Source organism: Quercus suber, unplaced genomic scaffold, assembly GCF_002906115.3.
Source record: "Quercus suber isolate HL8 unplaced genomic scaffold, Cork oak 2.0 scaffold_393, whole genome shotgun sequence".
NCBI classification, from domain to species: Eukaryota; Viridiplantae; Streptophyta; class Magnoliopsida; order Fagales; family Fagaceae; genus Quercus; species Quercus suber.
In genome coordinates, this window is record NW_027069845.1 from 324,016 (window position 1) to 343,537 (window position 19,522).

The window sequence follows — 19,522 nt, forward strand, 5'->3', positions numbered from 1 at the left end:
GGGGAAGTTTCCTGGGGCTGGTTTGCAGACTGTACTTCTTTCCAATACTCTACTGCTTCCCTGGCAATCACTTCCTGGCTTTCACACAGTACCTCGTGTCTCACAATATTTCTATTATTCCAAAGACTCCAGGCAGTGATAGCAAACAATTCCCAATTAAACTCACCGTAGTTATCTTTGATCGCCCAAACAATGTCAATAAACTCATCTGGAGGGTAGGGAGTTTGAAAAATAAATGGGGTTTGACGTGTCCATTTTCCTAACTTTAGATTATATATGTGCCACATGTCATTCACCTATTTTAAAATGGCAGGGAACGGGAGATAATTGAACGGGAGGGGAGCCGGACCCCCAAAAAAAAAAAAAAAACATAGTAGTCTAATTTGGTTGAGATGAATGAAATTGATTTTGAATTTTATTTTTTACCATAGTAGTCTAATTTGGTTGAATTTAATTGCTATTTATTTTATAGTTGCTTATTGTGACTTTGTTATATTTAATTTTTATAAATATTATTTCTTGTAAATGTAGTTTAATTTTGGTTAGATTTAATGTTTTTTTTTTTAACTAATGCAGAAAGACATGTATATATGTCATACTTTGTATTTTTCTTGAATTGCAAATCAATAATAAACTTACTTATATATATATATATATATATATTTTATTTTTTTCTTTCAGATAAGCTAGCCTTTTTAGAATGAAGAAGATTCTACAAATTGTGCTTTTTGCTGCAATATTACCTAGTTTGTTAGTGATAATTGTTGCTGTTAGCCTCCTATGCTATTGCTACCATGACAAGATAGAAGAAATTATTGAGCACATTAAGGAGAGAAAGCAGCTTGCACATGATAGAGGAGATGCCCTTGATGTAGAGGAGGGAGGTGGTGGACATTGAGGGGACGAGAGCAATGGACATGGAGGAAGTGGCAGTGATGGGAGGAGTGAACATGGAGGAGGCAATGGTGATGGAGAGGAGGGGAGAGCTGCACATGGAAGAGATGGCAGTGGTGGAGAGGACAGTGGTGATGCAAATGGAGGGGATGGGAGTGCTAATGGAGGGGACGATGATGAAGGGGATAACAGTGGTGGAAATGGAGGAGGAGGCAATGATAGAAATGGAAGAGGTGAAGGTGATGGAGAGGAGGGGACTGGTGGATCATGGGAGGTAGTCTTTCTATTTTTATTTTTATTTCTTTTACATAATATAGAAGTTCTACTCTAGAGTTTTTTAAGCGTACAAGAATGTGTGGTGGCTGTGGAATTTATATATATGTACACTCTAGTTGTTCCTGCGGAGTTTCAAAATTCTAGTCCAACTATGCATTTCAACCCGAAATTGATTTTGTGGCTTTCTTATGATTTTGCTACGGTCTGAGGACCTGCACCCATGTGAAAATCAATTTAAAGAAACAAAACGAAATACTCCTCATAAAGACTAAATTTCATGAGCAACTTACTCACATCCACATTCGTTCAAATCATGTGTAAAATTTAGATATTTGGTGTGAGAATGTGGACATTGTGTGAAACATTTCACATTTGCAAGTGTGAAACAACAATTATCCATTACTAAGTTCTTGTCGAAAGTAAATAACAAAAAATCTGCAGGAAAATTAATTTAGCAATGACGACTTTGGAAATAAGTTTCGACCAACAATGTGCCTTAGCTAGAACATTGTACACTGTGATTGCCCACTTCATATTAAATGTTAAACAAGACAATAATTGATTACCTTAGCAAAGAAAAAAGACAATTCTTGAATATCTACTCACATAATAGTAATTGCAGGACCATTGTACAAACACTCAATAAGAATATTGCATTCACTTCGACGGACAGTATACCAAACAAAAGAAATTTTGACTGCCACCTAATTTTATATGGAACATATTGTTCAGTCACAGTAATCTAGAGTCCACACTACCAAATCCGCCATCCACAGACTCATAAAATCTAATGACTTGAAACTGGAGTTGAGAACATGAGAAAGATCTAGGATAACTAAGTGCTCCATCAAATTCTTTTGTCAACTACGGAACAGAAACATGCATTGGCAAATGAAATAGCAAAATATGAGATTTATGTAACGAGTGTGTGAGTGAGAATAAGTTGTAATGACAGCAGGTTTCTCAGTTCAATTGAAGAAATTATCTCACAGAAAAATACAACATAACAATGAGGCAACTTACTTGAAGCTGAACTAAAGGCGCTTTACAATTGTTCCTGATTGAAGAGGGCAATTGAGGAGAGCTTCCCACTTGAGCACTTGGCGCCATGCATTCAAGGACGCGAGTGACATCATTGACCCCAATAGAGAATTGTTGCTAAAAAAGAGAGAAACCGACATGAATAAGATTTCTTCAATTTAAAACAATCATCAAATCAAGAAACACCAAATCGAAAACCTAAAAGAAAGAAAACCTTTAACCATATTTTTTCAGGCAAGGAATTTCCATCCAAGAGTCTCGCTGACTCTTATCTCCCTGTTCAACATTACAATCACATTATTAAAAATTCAGCGAATGAGAATCTGAGTTTAATATACAAGATAACAACTGATTAGGCGGCGAAGAATATAAAACAAAAAAGTCAATACCTCAATAGCAATTTGAATCAAACTAGCAGATTCAAATTTCCACAAAACCAAAACATGTCCCCTGTTGCTGGATAGAAGATTTGCATAAAAAACATGTGAACATCATTATAAATAAGAAATCTAAATGGAGTTAACCAAGTGAAATGTGAAACATATCTTGCTACTAACTTGAATACCATTAAGCTTAATAGGCCCAAAATTGTTGAAAACCGCTTCAAGTTGTTCAACAGTTGCATTCATAGGCAGATTTGGTACAAATATGGCATGAGTCTTAGCTGGACACGTACAATCATAGATATTAGAAGAAACAAGCTGGGTATGAAAAGGGAAGTTTGTATAACATCTCAAATTGAACACCATTCCAAGTACAATAAATCCTTTATAAATTCAAAAATAAGACACCCTTGCCCAAACAAAAAGAGGCAACCAGAGAGAATGAGACCAAAAAAAGAGTGCAAACAAATGGAAACATGACACTTACTAGGATCAGTCATCAAAGGAGCTTTTGGAGCACTTTCTTCAATGTGATTATTTGCCACAGTATCAACCTCCACAGATTCAGATATGAACATAAAAACATCATTCAAGACAAAGTAGCCATTCTCTTGAGGGGCTAAAAAGAAAACTTGACTGAATTTCCTTCCAGTATTTTCCTTTCCAGTAAAAATACCAGTAACTAGAACAATCACCCCATTGTTAAATGAAAGCTCAGAATCAACAGTCAATATTTCAACCTGATAGTTCAGGTAATCCAAGGAGAGTATCTTGTCCTTAATGACCTATTTCAAAATGAAAGAACCTACAAAATATTTCTCAACCAAAACAGCAAAACCTGCAAAATATTTCTGGACAAAATATAACATTATCATAATACTAATTAATCCAAAATATAATGTTTATATTTTGAATCCAAAATATAAACATTATTCCATAATAACTCCAAAACATGTCAATCAGAATTCTACATAATTCATAGAAAGCTACAGGTCTCATTCTTATCATAAAACTGCAACGTGCATCACCTCGATGAAGAATATCACTTATAAAACCCTCTCTTTCATAATCCCCGTTCACACGAGGTTGCCTAATTATAAATCTCCTAGACCTAATATCTTCTAATATTATAGCTCCCACAGCAAGGACAGATGCAACTGTGGCAAGAACTGCTGCTCAAATTTTTTGGTTATCCATCTACATAACAAAACCAAGATAATGGGCTCTTTTAACTTTTCTTTAGCCACACAAAACTAAAACAAAATAGAAAAATCCAGCCACACAATCAAAAAGCAGAGGTTAGCACAATGAAGAAGATGCATTTGTATTCTTTTAGTCAGATTGCATGTTACAATTGTTTACATAACTTAAAATAAAATAAGTGATCAAAGGTGAGTGGTTGTAGATTTTTACGTTTTTTTATTTATTTTTTTTTTATGATCGACTACATGATGAATAGTTATTAGTTGGTATAGTTTAAAACACATATATCCTAGTGAAGGCAGCAACCAAGACACAAAGTTAGGAAGATTAGTGTGGATAATTCTGAACAGACTGTGAAGTGAGGCAGACATTCCCATTAAATTTAATTATTATCATTCTTGTCTGATAATACATTGTCTTGGTTGCCAATAGCAAGCAGGTGAAAATAATAACAAACTGAATATTACAAAACGTAAAACAGCATTTATATAAATCATAAGAACATTATGTCAAAAGGTTAATTCCGGCTAAAATGATGCAGCACCAGCAAGGCAGCAACAACAAATGCAAAATCAAATTTAAAGATAAAAAGATTCAGCTATTTTTTTCATTTATAAGAAGTATATATTCCCTTATACATAGGACCAGGGTCAAGTTAATCAAATCAGAAAAACACTAATTAATCCAATAATCTCTTAAACAACCTAATCATTTCCCAGAGAGAGAGAGAGAGAGAGAGAGAGAGCAGCAGCAGCAGCAGCAGCCGCCGCCAACCAGGGCCCCAGGCTGCCAATGTGTTTTTACAACCAAAAAGGGCAATAGGTCCTTCACATCTCTATGAAAGTCAACTCCTTAACAATAACCAATCAAATATAGAAATAAAAGTTTTGAAAGAGAACTCACAAGTAGATCAATTTAGGAATATTAGCAAGTCAAGTTGGTACAGCTCCAGAAATTTTATTGTAGGAGAGGTAACTATGAGTACCAAAATAATCAACAATCAGAACCTCATACACATAGCTAAGATAATATTATAATATATGGTTTACAATGATGAGCAACATTCTTATCAACCACACACAAACACGCGCACACAGGAAGGGAGGGAGGGAGGGAGGGAGGGAGAGAAGCAATACTTGCAACATTTCCAATTTGGTCAAATCTGCAAGCTGTGCTGGTATTCCTCCCGTTAAATAGTTATTATTTAAATAACTACATATCAGATTCACAAGGAGAATTATTAAAAATTATCATTTCACTGAAGCCCATAGTTGATTAACTCAGACCCACCTGATTGATATGACCTATTTTGGATTGTTTTAGCTAATGCTTTGGTTGGTATAAAATATAAACAACAGCCTTTAATCCAAGGAACAAAGTGCAAACATGGCCTCAAAGGGAATCAAACATTGAATTCATATGAGATCTGCTACTTCAAATTCTAACAAGGAATCTTGGATCTCAAACATATATCATAAACTAGTATACAATAATTTCATCATAAAATATCATTATGCCACACATAAATAAAACCCCCCCAAAAAAAACCCAGATCTGAAAATCATAAACCCTAACTCATATCAAACAACCAATGTCAAAATCATCAAAAAAATAAATAAATCTCACACTATCAAATCAACACCGAAAAACCCATATGAAAAATGATAAGAAATCAAATGTGTAAAAATTATGATTCATCAAAAATAATACCTGAAACTTTGAGGTGTTTTTCCAGCAAGGAGTAGAAATCGAACCTAAGAAAAACTAAAGATGGGTTAGAGATGAAGAAAAACGAAAAGAAAAGGAGAAATCTAATCTAAAAAGGCAGAAAAGTACCTAGTTTTGCCGGCGATGGGCGGCGCTGGCGGAAGCTGGAGCTGGCCTGTGGTGCCTTGAACCTTGGAGCTGGGGATTGGCCGGACAGGGACCGGAGGTGGCTGGGTTTTTTGGAGAGAAGTCTGAGGATGGCTGGGTTTTTTTGGAGAGAAATATGAGAGGGAGTGTTTAAGCACAAAAGTAATTGCGGGAGTGGCAAGTATCAGGTTGTGAGGGAGTGAGCAAATGTAAAATTGTTTTACCAAAATTTTAAGTGTAAAATATTTTATATAAATTTGCTTAGGTTGATTTGGTTGATTGAAAATATTTTACTTTAGATCAAATATTTTACTGCAAAACAAATACCGTAAAATTGGAAAAAAAAATTTTGAAACTATTTTATATTGAAACAAACGGAGCGTTAGAGTCTCTTTTATGGAAAATGATTCAGCAGGCTGAGCCCAGTGAGAGAGGATGGACTATTTCCTTTTTTGTAAAAAACATGGGCTCTAATTTTATTAGACAGTGCATATGGGCTTTAACTAAACTAGGCCATTCGCATTGTTGGATAGGCCATTCGCATTGTTGGACTCTTTCTCTTTTAAGAGAGACTCATACTAGCCGTCTAATCCGAGTCACACACGCTTTATATATATATATAGACACACACACACACTAGTTGCTAACCCGCACAGAAAAGCATGAACATCTACAAAATCTATTTAACATTATAACTATATTTAGTCAGGTTCAAATAGCCCCTCTTGAATTATCAAAAAATTTTAAAATAAGCATGAAGAATAAAAAAAATGTTGGATCAAATAGGATTTATATGATAGTGGTGGTACTAAGTACTAAACATTCTTCCAAATGTTAAAAACGATTTACTTACAAAAATAAAAAGAATTATACACTTAAGAAACATATTGTTAGTTTTTCTAACAACTTATTCAAACTACATGCAAAAATAATAAATCATACAGTCCATATTCCATCATAATATTTTCTAAAAAACTATATATACTAAGATTTTAAACTTCTAAAATTTCATCAAGATTTTTCCAAATTGCATATTATTCATACATTTATTAGCAAGTCTTGGGAATGTGAGCCTTTAGTTAGGAGTTTGGTACTATTTGTGATACTTGTGGATTTCTACGCGTCATAAAACAAAATAAATTAACACGTAATAGTAAATAAATTATGTCATAGAGTTGTAAGGTATGCTAATCGTGCAGCTCTCTTATCATAGAAGTTAACTAAAATCACATACTTAAAAAAATTACAATAAGCCATACAACTATAATTTTCTTTTGGCATTCAAGTAAATACTCTAGAATATTATTTATTATGAAACTAAAAGGCATGGAATGAGTTTAATGACATAATGAAATAGATAAATAGTACCAAAAAGAAGCAATAAAGTGGGACAAATTCCTTTATAATTTGAGAAAGATGCTATCTATTCCCTTGAGTAGCTCCATCTCCTCCCCACTTGAAAGTCCAAGATCAATATAACACAATTGAAATAAAAACAAAATACCATGCCCACCATCAAAAGATAATAAGGCCAAGTACCAAAGTTTACTAAAGACATATAATCTGGTATTGCAGTTTCTTCAGTGTGTGAAGTGTGAACCCCTCTTTTCATATGCTTTTGCCACCCATCATTCTCTTCCAAAAAATAAATAAAATATCTACCAAAACCTACAAAGCAATCGACTTTGTACAAAGAACAATGTACTGTCAAATTTTACAATTTATACAAACTGAACAAATCTTTCAAGTTTTTTCGAACAGAACCACTCGTCTGTCAAAAAAAAAAAAAAAAAAAAAATAAAAACAAAGCAGAGAAAAAAAACAAACAAAGATGGTGTAAATCAAATGGACAATGTTTCTTAGGAAGATACAAAGAGAGGTATTGTGCAACTGTTACTCATCAACATGTCTTATATTTATTTGATTTGGCACCTCTTGAAAGCATGGGAAAGCTTTTAAATCACCATAGTGAACGTATTATGTTCTTATAACACAACAAATAACCAAAACAATTAGGGTGAATTGCAATTGTATTCAATTTTAAAAATTACGAATTCTGCAACCCAAAACTATGAAACTCACATAGCAATCAGTGACTAAAATTATTTGAAGCTTACATGAATCAACTTGTTGCTTCCGCATAATACTGACCTTGTACAAATATAATTTGGGAGATTGACATAACTGAATTGGGAGCGACAAAGAATTATATATCAAAATGGTGCGTGGGTACTCATAATCTTGCAAGTTTAATAAGAATTTGGAAACCTTCCCCTGCACTCACCAAGCCAACGAAACATATAAACAGCAAAACCAAATATAGAGAATGTTTGACTATTGCAAAAGAAATAAGGAACCAAGCCAACAAAACTTAGGCATTCGCTACCAAAAAAAAAAAAACATTTATGCACAAAGGGTTCATTCTATTACTTTAATTAGTAGCTTTCCTTCTTTGCTATTTGAGTTACAGCATATTGGCTTCTTCTAATTACCTTCCACAGCCTTAGGATGCTATCTTTAGAAGCAGCAGCCCCAATAATACCTTCAGCACCTGTATATAGAGAACAACTTTAACATTGATAGCACAAAGAAGTATTCACTGAAACCTTGACCAATAGAAAGAAACAGATATTGGCAAACAAAGAATAGATGAAAAAATATCTTCAAAAACTAAGTAGTATAAAAAAAATGTATAAAAATTATTATTGAATTGCTTCAGACATACAAGTACTTAAACAATTCAAATTTTCGCATTTCTGGGAAGTAATAAGCACTTTAGATCAATTGCTTCAGACATACAAGTACTTAAACAATTCAAATTTTGGCATTTCTGGGAAGTAATAAGCACTTTAGATCATCAATCACTATACCTTATACCTTTTGGGTTGATGACACCAACAAAAGCGACAACATCACTGACAAAAATTTAGGTTATCAATATTTTGCATATTCAAATTTCCTAACAATGGGGAAAGAAATACCCTTTCTTTATCCCAGGTTTAGGCCTCTTATAAACTTCCTTTCCTCTTTTCGTAACAAAGACAGCACCACCTTTACATAAACAGTTCCCATGAATCAAAATTCCTAAGCAAATCTAAATATCCCCATAAAGTAATCTCCAAAAGCTCCAAAAGGATTATAAGCAGAGCACTTACTAGTAGGACTGCTATATTAATAGGAAAAAATTTCCTCAAAGTGAAAGCTTATCTGAAAAAATTTAGTGAAACCCTTCACATTGAAGTTAGGATTCAAAATAACTTTCAGTAAGGACGGAAAGTTTTCTATCAAATTATCCTAAAAACTTCTAATGCAATTTTATGGTCATTTGGAATACAGTTATTTAAAAAGAAGAGAGAGATAGAGAGGGATTCATTCTTTTAATGTCTTGTGGCTTATTAGAGAAGAGTCAGTTATGAGGAGAAGTGACAGCGATTGTGGCTCACATTGATCATGAAAGACAACTTTGGTTGATTCTATGTAAATGTTTGTTAACATCATGAAGTTTATTAAGTCATTGTCAAATGATTTTGCTATAGGCTATTTACTGTTACTATAACTTTCCCACTAAAATTCAGTTTCTCTATGAATAAAAACAAAAACAAAGCACAATAAACTTCCAATACTCATAAATTTTTTTCAATTAATAATGATCTATTTGTCATGTATAGTATCAAATTTTACCACAGGGTTGACTTGATATTCACTTTCTAATGATTCGCCATAGGCTGAATGTATATAGAGGGTCGTATATTGAAAGGAACCAAAATTGAGGGAGAGCCTATATTAGGGTTTCAAGTATTGATAAAAACCAATTCTAAATCAAAACAAAATCTAAACCAATTTCTTAAATCAAAACCAAACAAATTAGCCAAACCTAAATCCTATTAAACACCCAAAATTAATATAAAAGATTTTACCTATAGCTGTTCCAGCGGTCTGATGTTAGGTTGGTTGTGCAGTTTGGTGAAGCAGTAACCAAGGTGTAGGACTCTGCAACCATGAGGCAAAGCATTTGTGGCTTAGTTGAATAGCCCTTGCCCATGAGACAACTACAGAGAGGAGAGAGGAGGAACTATCGTACAGGGTTTTAAAAATAAAAATGATATTAAGAAAATAAAACTTACCCACAACTGTGTGGAACTGGAAGATGGAGGGAGAACAGTCCAACAAAAGCAAAGAGACCTCCCTCAGATCTCTCTCTCCAACTCTCTCTACATCTTATTAGATTTCTCTCTCTGTGTCTCATGAATGCTCCTCTAATCATCGATATGTCCGTTCATATCTTTTTCTCTATTGATATATCTCCGTTTATATCTCTTTCTCTAGCAGTTTAGTTTTTTTTTTTTTTTTTAATATATACCTTATGCCAAACAGTTAGTAATCAGTGAAACTTTAATAGGGTAAAACGAAAAAATGCAATTGTTCAATATTTTTAAAAGTGAGGAAGACACAAATTGGAAATTCACAACTACCTTAAATTTAAAGATCAAAGACATTTATTTCACAGCATTATATTGAATGATTAAAGCCCTTAAAATGAGTGAGGAAGACACAAACTTTTGCAGACCAAGAACTGAGAGTAATTTGGTAGAATTGTAGAGCAACGCCTTCTTTCGTATGCAAACATATCTCCAAAGTACAAAGCGTCTATTGGAACCATAGAACAAGAAAATATATGTTCTTCTCACTAACATACAAATAGCTTAGTTAAATTTATGACTAATCAACAACGACATGGTGTGGAAATTGTTTACCAAAAAAAAAAAAGGAATATCTAACGATAAATCATATATATCTAATAATTCTAACCATAAAGCAACCACAACATGAGAACCTGGTTCAAAGTATTTAAACAATAACTTAAATTACAAATTGCCCATTATATATATTTATAGTGATGGTGTGATGCCCCACCAACAGTGATAGGGCCTCACCTATTCCACATATGCTCAATGTCCATGGAGGACTTCCTAGAATTCCTGTTTTGCACTTCACTAAGCATCTTTATTTGCATCTCTCTTCCTTAAAAAGAAAACAAAATGAACAGACTGAATAACATTCTCTAATGAGGGTTTCAATTACAAAAACTCATCAAGATTTACAAAAAAAGAAAAAGAAAAAAAGAAATAGAAAAGACAAATTAAACCTTTTCTTTTTTTAGATAGAGCATTAACAAATTAGAAATTTAAAGCATGAAATCAACTACCAAATACCAATTATTATTGAACATCATGAAAGCTAGCTATGATAAATCGATAACAGGTTTTAAAACTCCTAGTAACGAAGAATGGCAACACCCCCCAACTCAACCACATTTTTGCCAAAAAATGGATACTGCAAATCAAATAGTGTATTATAACTATCACATTGAAATCTGCTGTCAATTCATTCAAGTAAAAAAAACCTGTCAACTCTCCAAACCTTTAATTTTTTTAATTTAAAAAACCTCCAAATATAAGAAAGACATTTAATGAAATTAATCATTCACAATGAGAACAATGCATAACCCAGATATAAATATAGGGCAGGACAAACATTAAAGGGTTTTTGAGCTAACCATAACGTCACTCTCAAAACAAAATTAAAAATCTTTTGCTAATGTCCATATCATAGTAAAACAGAAAACCTTTAAAACCCAAAACCACTGTCACATTCACTCCACAATAAAAACATTCTAGTTGACCAAAAAAAAGCCATGAAACTAAAACACATGAAAGCAAAACCTATAGGATTGGGAGGCTAAGATCAAAACTGAATACTGCCACCAAGTATATATAATTAACCACAAATCCACATGAGGCTAAAATAATTCAATAATCTACAACAGAAAGTTAATTATTCAATAACTAAAATAATAAACTTGCATTTGTAAATATCATCAAATACAATAAAAACATTGAAACCACATAATAAGTATGGCAAATCAATATCTAAAGTCCTGTTTCTAATAAAAGAAATTTGTTATTTAAATGAAGAAAAAAAATTGAAGAAACTTCAAAAATATTATCTACTTAAACAGCACACATATAGTGGAAAGTGTGCTTTGATACTGCATATATATTTAGTGGAGGACTACAATGAAAATACTCAGTCCTTGATAAATATTGAAAAATTAATTAAGGAGAGTTTCTAAGAAGATGGCTCTGCAGGCAAAAGTCAAAAAAGTAGTGACACTATAGAACACTCAAGAACATTCAACAACACCAACCAACCAACTAAAATGCTTTATTCTAAATTCAAGCCATATAGGTCCCAAGTTCAAATGAAACAGTTACTTTTGGCATTTCTGGGAAGTAACAATGGGGAAAGAAATACCCTTTCTTTATCTCAGATTTAGGCTTCTTATAAACTTCCTTTTCCTCTTTTTTTAACAAAGACAGCACCACCTTAACAAAAAACAGTTCCCATATTCCTAAGCAAATCTAAATATCCCCATAAGCAGAGCACTTAACAATAGGAGTATAGGACTGCTATATTAATTGGAAATATTTTCCTCAAAGTGAAAGCTTATCTGAACAAATTCAGTGAACCCTTCACATTGAAGTTAAGATTCAAAATAACTTTCAGTAAGGATGGAAAGTATTCTATTGGATTTTTTACCTTGTACTTCCTAAGTGATGGAAAGTTTGGTTTAGGCATTTTTACAAACACTTTGGGGAGCAGATAACACAGTCACCAACCAAAATCTTCAACTTGCAGTACAACTTTAAACAAAATAGAAATGTATAAATAGTTACTAAGTATTTAACATCTAACCACTGTAATTTATCACACACACACAATGAAGTATACAAAAAATTTCCAAACAAAGAGAAAGTAAGAAAAACACAGAAAGGACACTCACAATGTGGTTCATTTGGGTGTGAGAGATGCAAAAGAAGTCTTGCTGTATAGCCTGCTGGGAAAATGACCAATATCAAAAGCCAAATTGAGAGTATGCAAACTTATGCAGTTTTTGTGGCTTGCAATTGACAGATCCTTCATCAGTAACTTTGTTTTTCATTCAAAACACTCTCGGCTTTGCGACTCAATCAAGGAGAACAAACCACCATCTAAAAAATACACATAATTTAGTAAACTGACACAAAATTAAAACAGAAAGGAAGGAAAAATCCACATTAAACAGAGGCCCAAGAAGGCCAGTAAATAAATAAAATTAACTAAAATTAACAACAATTTATAGCATAATAACATATTACCAGTAAATATTATTTATTCCAATCAACCTAGACAAATGAAGAGCAATAAAATTATGGTATATAACACCAATAACCTAGAAGTCAGAGGTCAGTTCGTGTTTTGTGTTTTCCAGGGAAAAGATGGAGAGGCTGAGAGAGAGTTGAAGAAGAAGTAGATATCTTCGATTTTGCACGGGTTCAACCTTAATCAAAACCAATTATCCCAATATCTAAATTAAAGAAAATCAAACCAATAATCCAAATACCTAAATCTGAGATAACAAAACTTAAATCATATACAACACCAATTTTCTTGTTTAAAAATACCTGCACTGGTAGCAGCTTTGGCGGTATATGACGGTGGTGGCCGGTGGGAGGCTGGCACTTTCTGCCACTGAAGGAGTGAGAGAGCGCCCATGTGCTATGGTTTAGGGGTTTTGAGAACAGAGAGAGGCAGAGAGAACGGCAAAGAGGAAGAAAGGGTTTATGATTTATCAGGAGAGAGAGTGTTTATCGGGTTGTGAAGTTAAAAACTTAAAAGAAAAAAAAAAATTTTTTTTTTTGGTTACCAAAAAAAAAAAATTTAATTTATATGTAAATTGTGAAGGAGAAAAGACATAAAAAAAAGAAGTGATGTTTTATTTATACTTACACTAATGCCTCAAGAGTTGTGTCTCTCGTGCTAATGCCCCAAGAGTTATTTATATCTACACTAATGCCCGTATAGAATGTCTAGTGACCTTTTTTTTGTTTAGATTTTAAAATATATATATATATATAATTTTTCTTTAACTTTAACTTGATAAAAATTTTAATTTGATTACAATTCAAATTCTTCATATAATCCATCTAATCCTTATTTAATCTTAATTTGATTACATACAGGTTGGCTTTTTATCCAAAATATCCAAAAATTTTTACCATTAGTATGTTGGGCTTATGGCCCACAATTTTATTCACTTCATGATAAGGTCTCACGCCCTTTTTTTTTTATACCATTTAATGGGCTTTTGTTATTCTCACTCCACAAAAAAGGCTCACAACCCAAAATTTTTATCTACATCTTAGAATGGGTTCACGACATATAGTTCTTTTGTCATGCAGATTTCGATTCGAAACTTATATTTTCTCCTCAATGGATCAATAGCTCATTGTCCGCTGTATTCAAATTCCAATCAATTTGTATTGATTGAATTCCTCCAATATGTTATTGCTAAGAAATACCATTTTTGGTTCTAGATCTTCCCAATCATTCCCGCAATATGTTCAAATTCATTTTTCTTTGATCCTTCAATAAAAGGATTCATTTTCTTCATAACACATATGGCTAAATAATTAATGTATTGAATTGATTCTTTTTAATAAATAAATCATATTGTAATTTTATATATGAAATCCAAGTGGAGAAAATAAGAAATGATACTATTTAATAATGAAATATACATGGACAACCAAGTATGATCTCTCTTTACATAATGGGCTTCTTCAATAAAGACTTATATTTTACACAAAATGGGTATGGAGGAAAAAGACCTAACAAAGGAGAAAATCACTTCAAGCCTTTAGCTCATGGTCTAAGCCCATGAGTTTTCATGGGATTTTTTTTTTTTTTTTTTTTTTTGTAATTTATACTTTGGAGGGCCCAAAAAGTGAGTGTGATTTCATGGCTCTAATGATCCACAAAACTGATAATGAACATGAAGCTTGATATGTCACAAATGGTCATATGGACCTCTGAAATAGCTAGTGCACAATACAACAAGGTTCTCCTTACTTAACGTCCCTAATCACTTAATTGGTTTTAAGGAAAAAAAAAGTCCTTCTCCTCTCCTTTGTAAAATTGGCATTTTTTATTTATTTTTTATGAATGGTAAAATTGGCATTTAGTACCTTCATTAAAGCCTATACATACCATACCTGCTCAAACAATCTGCCTTCTTATATGTGTGTATATATATATATATATATTAGAAACATATTAACTACCAAAGATACACACACTTAATTACACTCTCTCACCAAACTCAAACACATTACTTAATTCAAAGTACCATAACAAAAAGACGTAACTCTTGTAGTAGTAGAATGGAGTTTTAAGTAATGGAAAAGAGTTACACTTAAGCGACGTGGGACAACACCCACTTTATCAAACTTTTTACATTGTTTGGCAAGTTGGATCAAATGGGTTAAATTTCCTTACATTACCAGTGTAAAAGCAAGGAATCAAATGACTTGTTGAGGCAAACTACCCAAAGGAAAGAAAACATCTCATACAAATTAGTTTCCCTCTCCTTTTTTCATGTATTTTTCATTGTCAAACTTTAGCACTCTAACCTTATATAAAGGGACTAGGAGGCATACTAAGAGAATCATAAAAAATGAACCAACCATAATGATAACAATTATCCTCAAATAGAAAATTCATACTATACCTTGTGAAAAATTATTGAAAACAATATAGAAATTGTGACTACCATATGGCTTTTTTTTTTTTTTTTTTTTACACAAGATTATTTGATTAGAAAAAAGCTCATTATTTTGTTTGTGGGTAACTTTGTGAGTGTGTTTGTTTTAGGGTTATTATTTAAAGCAAAAACAAGTAACTGATTAATATTAATATGAAAAATATTGTTTAAAGGAAAAATGTATTTTTTATTGACGAGTAATTATTATTATTATTATTAGAGAAATTGCATTAGTCTTTAGAAAATAGAAAAAAGTGATAGTTTTTTTTACACGTTTTTGCTAAAAAAAACTACCCACATTAGTGGGTTTATAATACTGTTCATTTACGAAATACTACAGTACCCGTGTAAATATATAATGTTATTGTAGCTTTGAATTTGAGTATTTAAATATATTTTCTCTCTCCTTTCTCATTCCCTATTCTCTCTCTCTCTCTTCGACTGCCTTGATTCTCTCTCTTCTCTAACTCAATTCAATCTAGAAAAAGGAGGAATCAACCCAAATCAAACCTAACATAAAACCGATTCAAAAACCCCAAATTAGCCCCAAACCCAATTTGATGTTGTCGTCACCATTGCCATGGAAGAGTTAGACCTGAACCCAACATAAAACCAATTAAAAAAAAACCAATATGAAGAGTCAGACCTCAGATTTGTCTAAAAATCCTAAAAATGGACTTAGATTGATATGTGTTTTGTGTCGAAGTGATTTTTTTTTTTTTGAGAGAGTTTCAACTTATGGTGTCCACTCCTGATGATAACTCTTTATTATCAAATCAAGCCACCAATCGGTTTTTGGTATAAGCGGAGATTGAACCCTAGGTTTTTATTTAACCATTAGAAATTTTATCAGTTGATCTAACTAGAACCCATCAAAAAGAAGTTTAGAAATTTTTTTTATGGGTTTTTTGATAAAGAAAGAGGGGAGGAAGAAGAAACTGACTGGTAGAGAAAAGGAAAGAAGTTTCAAAAAGTCATAAAGAGAGAGAGAGAGAGAGAGAGAGAGAGAGAGAGAGAGAGTAGTGTTTAGAAAATTAATATAAAGAGAGAGAAAGTGTGTTTTCGATTTTGAGGTGGGTTGTTGAAATTAAAAAAAAAAAAATATATATATATATATATATATATATATAAAATGAACAATATTAAATAATAAAAAAAGAATATAAAAGCATGCTAAGGTCAACACCAAACTAATAGATCACACAGCCAACCAAGCCAATTTCACATTTATTTTCAACCATTTCCATACCCTACTTGGGTACAAGCTTGCTAAGCTTGAAAATAAGTAATTATTAAGTACTCGTGATAGAATTCATTATGAATATGAGAAAATGGGTTACCATATCATTATACTCCAAGAATACTTGATAAATTTACCCACGAGTATGGACATAATTAAAACTAGCCTCTAAGCATGTGCATAAACGTGTGCTCAGAGGCTCTTCTATTTTATTGGATAAAAATTAATAATTTGCATAAATTATAATTTTGGATTAATATATTTTCCAATCACAAAAGAAACCTCGGGGTGTGATGAGCGTTAAACGTTTATGGTGAAATAATTGTTTCATCACACCCCTAAGTTTTATTATTATTATTTTTATTTTTTGGATAGAAACATTTTTAACAATATATAATTGATTAGAATTTCATATAGGATAGGTGTTTCTTTAATTCCAAACCATCTAATAATTTCTCTTATAATTTAACTTCAATATAATTTGAATTATATGTCTAATAAAACTCTCCCAAGTCCTAACTTCCAAGTTTTTTTGTATAAACATGCATCCTAAGTGATGAGTTTTAGTGTTTTATGTTTTTTTTTTTTAAATGTTAATTGTGATAATTTTCTTAATACATATATCTTTTTACTAATAATTCTATTTCTCTTATAATTCCTAAATTGATTAGAAATTTAACATCTTCACAATTGAAAATTCTCTATATATACTGTGGGGCCAGAAAATCAGGTAGCCTCGGCCCACTCCAAGCCAGGCCCAGGGGCCCACGCCGAGGATACGGGAGGTGTCCGAGGATGAAAGAGCGAGGACCAACCCCCGAGGAACATATCCGAGGAGGGCCCGCCCTCAGGCGTCCGAGACCTCGGGAGAACATAAGGACCACTCCACCAAAGGAGACTCCTTGGCCTTCCGAGGAGGAGAGGGCCTAGTGCCACGCGTCAGCAACAGAAGTACGGTGAAGGGGCAAGCCCTGGGCGAGCTATCACCTCTGCATTGAATGCGCTCACCTAACCCTCCTGGCTGCATTAATGGGGATGTAACCCCTTGGCAGGGCAACATCGATCAGGGTAAGCCACTTGAGCACGGATAAGACCTCTAATGGAACGGACGGTCAGAAGAGAGGCCAATAGATGATCAACAGAAGGAAGAAGGGGAAAGGAGGAAGAGAGATATATAAGAAAAGTGAGCAAAGAGTAAGGGGGGGAGATAGAATGGCTCCTAGGCGATGTCAGTTTGAGGAGGGAAAACCTCCTCGGCCATTGGTCGAGGAGCTACTCTAAGTTGTAAATTGGGCTTATTACCCTTCAATAAAAGAAAAGTGGTTGGTGCTCCGTTGTGAGCCTGTGAGTGCCTAAACCTTCAACCCACTCTCTACAAATGTATTGTTGGGGAACTTTCCTAAAATGAGTCCCCACATATATGTTTTTTTTAGTGTATTCTTATATATTTATGTGCACAACTTCTTCATTTACAGCTTCTTTCTTTCTCCCTTTTTTTTTTTTTTAATTTAAATTTTTTGGAGATAGAAACACTACTTATTGTTCTCATCAATTTTTTCTCTCCCCATTATTAATAATAAGTTTTTATATCTCTTTTTGTTTGCAGCAGACTGTAGAATACTTTATTAAAACCACAATATTACAAGTTTGTTTCTATTCTTTGTTTTCTTTAATGGGTGCAGCATTAATGCATTTTGATCCATGAAATCAATTATATGAACCTCTATAAATATTTCACCTTTATGATTTTTCAAGCATCAATTATTATTTGAGTTTGTTTTGTTTGTAGTAGAATGTTTTATCAAAGCCACCATCCACACTATTAAAGGTATGTTCTTCTCTTTTTTTTGTTTTCTATGGTTCTATTTATGAGTTATAAAGTCAATTTTAAATCCATGAAATTCATATATAAGCCTATATAATATTACACATTCATGATCTATCTGGCATTAGTTATTATTTGAGTTGGTTTTGTTTGTAGTAGAATGTTTTATCAAAGCCACTGTCTATATTATTATAGGTATGTTTCTCTTCTTGTTATTTTTGTGTGTGAGTGTGTTTTTTTATTTATGGTTTTGCTTATGAGTCATTAAAAGGTAATTTAAATCCATGAAATATACTATATAACTCTATAAATATATGACCTTCATGATTTGTCAGCATCAATTATTATTTGAGTTAAACTTAAAGGTATGGAGATTTATCCTTCTATCTCTATAATATTCTTCCTTTTTATCCTACAAAATATATTTAGTTTTTTTCTTCTTTTGTTTGGTTTTGCATTTATGAATTATTTATATTCATCTTTTTTTTTTTTCCTTTTTCTCATAGGCTTTATCTATTTATTATTTAAGAATTATCAAATTTTGTATTTCCTCCTACAATAAGGGTTTATCTTTTTTTATTTCTAGGTTGTATTTGAGTTATGCTTATATGTGCATTATTACATTAAATTAATTTTCTTGAATAGTAAAATTTTTACGTTACTATTTCTCATTTTTATTTTGTTGTTAGTAATATTATATGTGTGCACTACAAAAATGTGATTATAAGACAATTGATAAGTTAGAAGAGAATTATGTTTATTTTTTTGGCAAATGAAATACCTTTGGTTAAGTTTCCATGGGTTTTTAATTATTAAATTTAGGAATTTTTTCATATAAATATGTTGTGTTATTGATTGATACTTTTAAGAACAATAATTTTTATGCAATTTATATAATCTAGATTCAAGTGATTTTTGATTTATTATTTCTCGGTAAAATTATACGAAACATTTATAAGTTAAACCGTGCAATGCACGGGCATAATAATAGTTTATATATATATATATATATATACACAACTGAAACCTCTGAAACTTTAACAATTTTCTACGTCAACACAATATTTAAAAAAAAAAAAAAATCATTATACAATTTTTTGTGATTTTTTTTTTTTGCAATTTCAAATAACTTTTTGTATCTTCTTCTTTTGTTGCTTCTTACT

General features: G+C 32.3%; 2 long non-coding RNA genes across 12 annotated transcripts; both read right to left on the reverse strand.

The window, feature by feature from the left end:
* Positions 1 to 588: 588 nt before the first annotated feature.
* LOC136062218 (uncharacterized) lies at positions 589 to 7,440 on the reverse strand. 9 transcript variants are annotated; one of them, XR_010624027.1, is made up of 6 exons: positions 5,634 to 7,440; positions 3,082 to 5,551; positions 2,777 to 2,875; positions 2,601 to 2,667; positions 2,426 to 2,487; positions 589 to 2,328 (listed from the first exon to the last, which is right to left on the reverse strand). It is a non-coding gene; the product is annotated as an uncharacterized LOC136062218 (long non-coding RNA). The 9 variants fall into 9 exon arrangements; XR_010624029.1 differs by having other exon boundaries at positions 2,601 to 4,772; positions 5,508 to 5,551; XR_010624023.1 differs by having other exon boundaries at positions 2,777 to 5,551.
* A 223-nt stretch (positions 7,441 to 7,663) lies between these two features.
* LOC112004944 (uncharacterized) lies at positions 7,664 to 13,371 on the reverse strand. 3 transcript variants are annotated; one of them, XR_010624030.1, is made up of 7 exons: positions 13,157 to 13,371; positions 12,851 to 13,032; positions 12,496 to 12,703; positions 9,776 to 10,673; positions 9,569 to 9,641; positions 8,082 to 8,202; positions 7,664 to 7,925 (listed from the first exon to the last, which is right to left on the reverse strand). It is a non-coding gene; the product is annotated as an uncharacterized LOC112004944 (long non-coding RNA). The 3 variants fall into 3 exon arrangements; XR_010624031.1 differs by lacking the exon at positions 12,851 to 13,032 and having other exon boundaries at positions 8,144 to 8,202; positions 13,157 to 13,369; XR_002882159.2 differs by lacking the exon at positions 12,851 to 13,032 and having other exon boundaries at positions 13,157 to 13,369.
* Between the last annotated feature and the right edge of the window lie 6,151 nt (positions 13,372 to 19,522).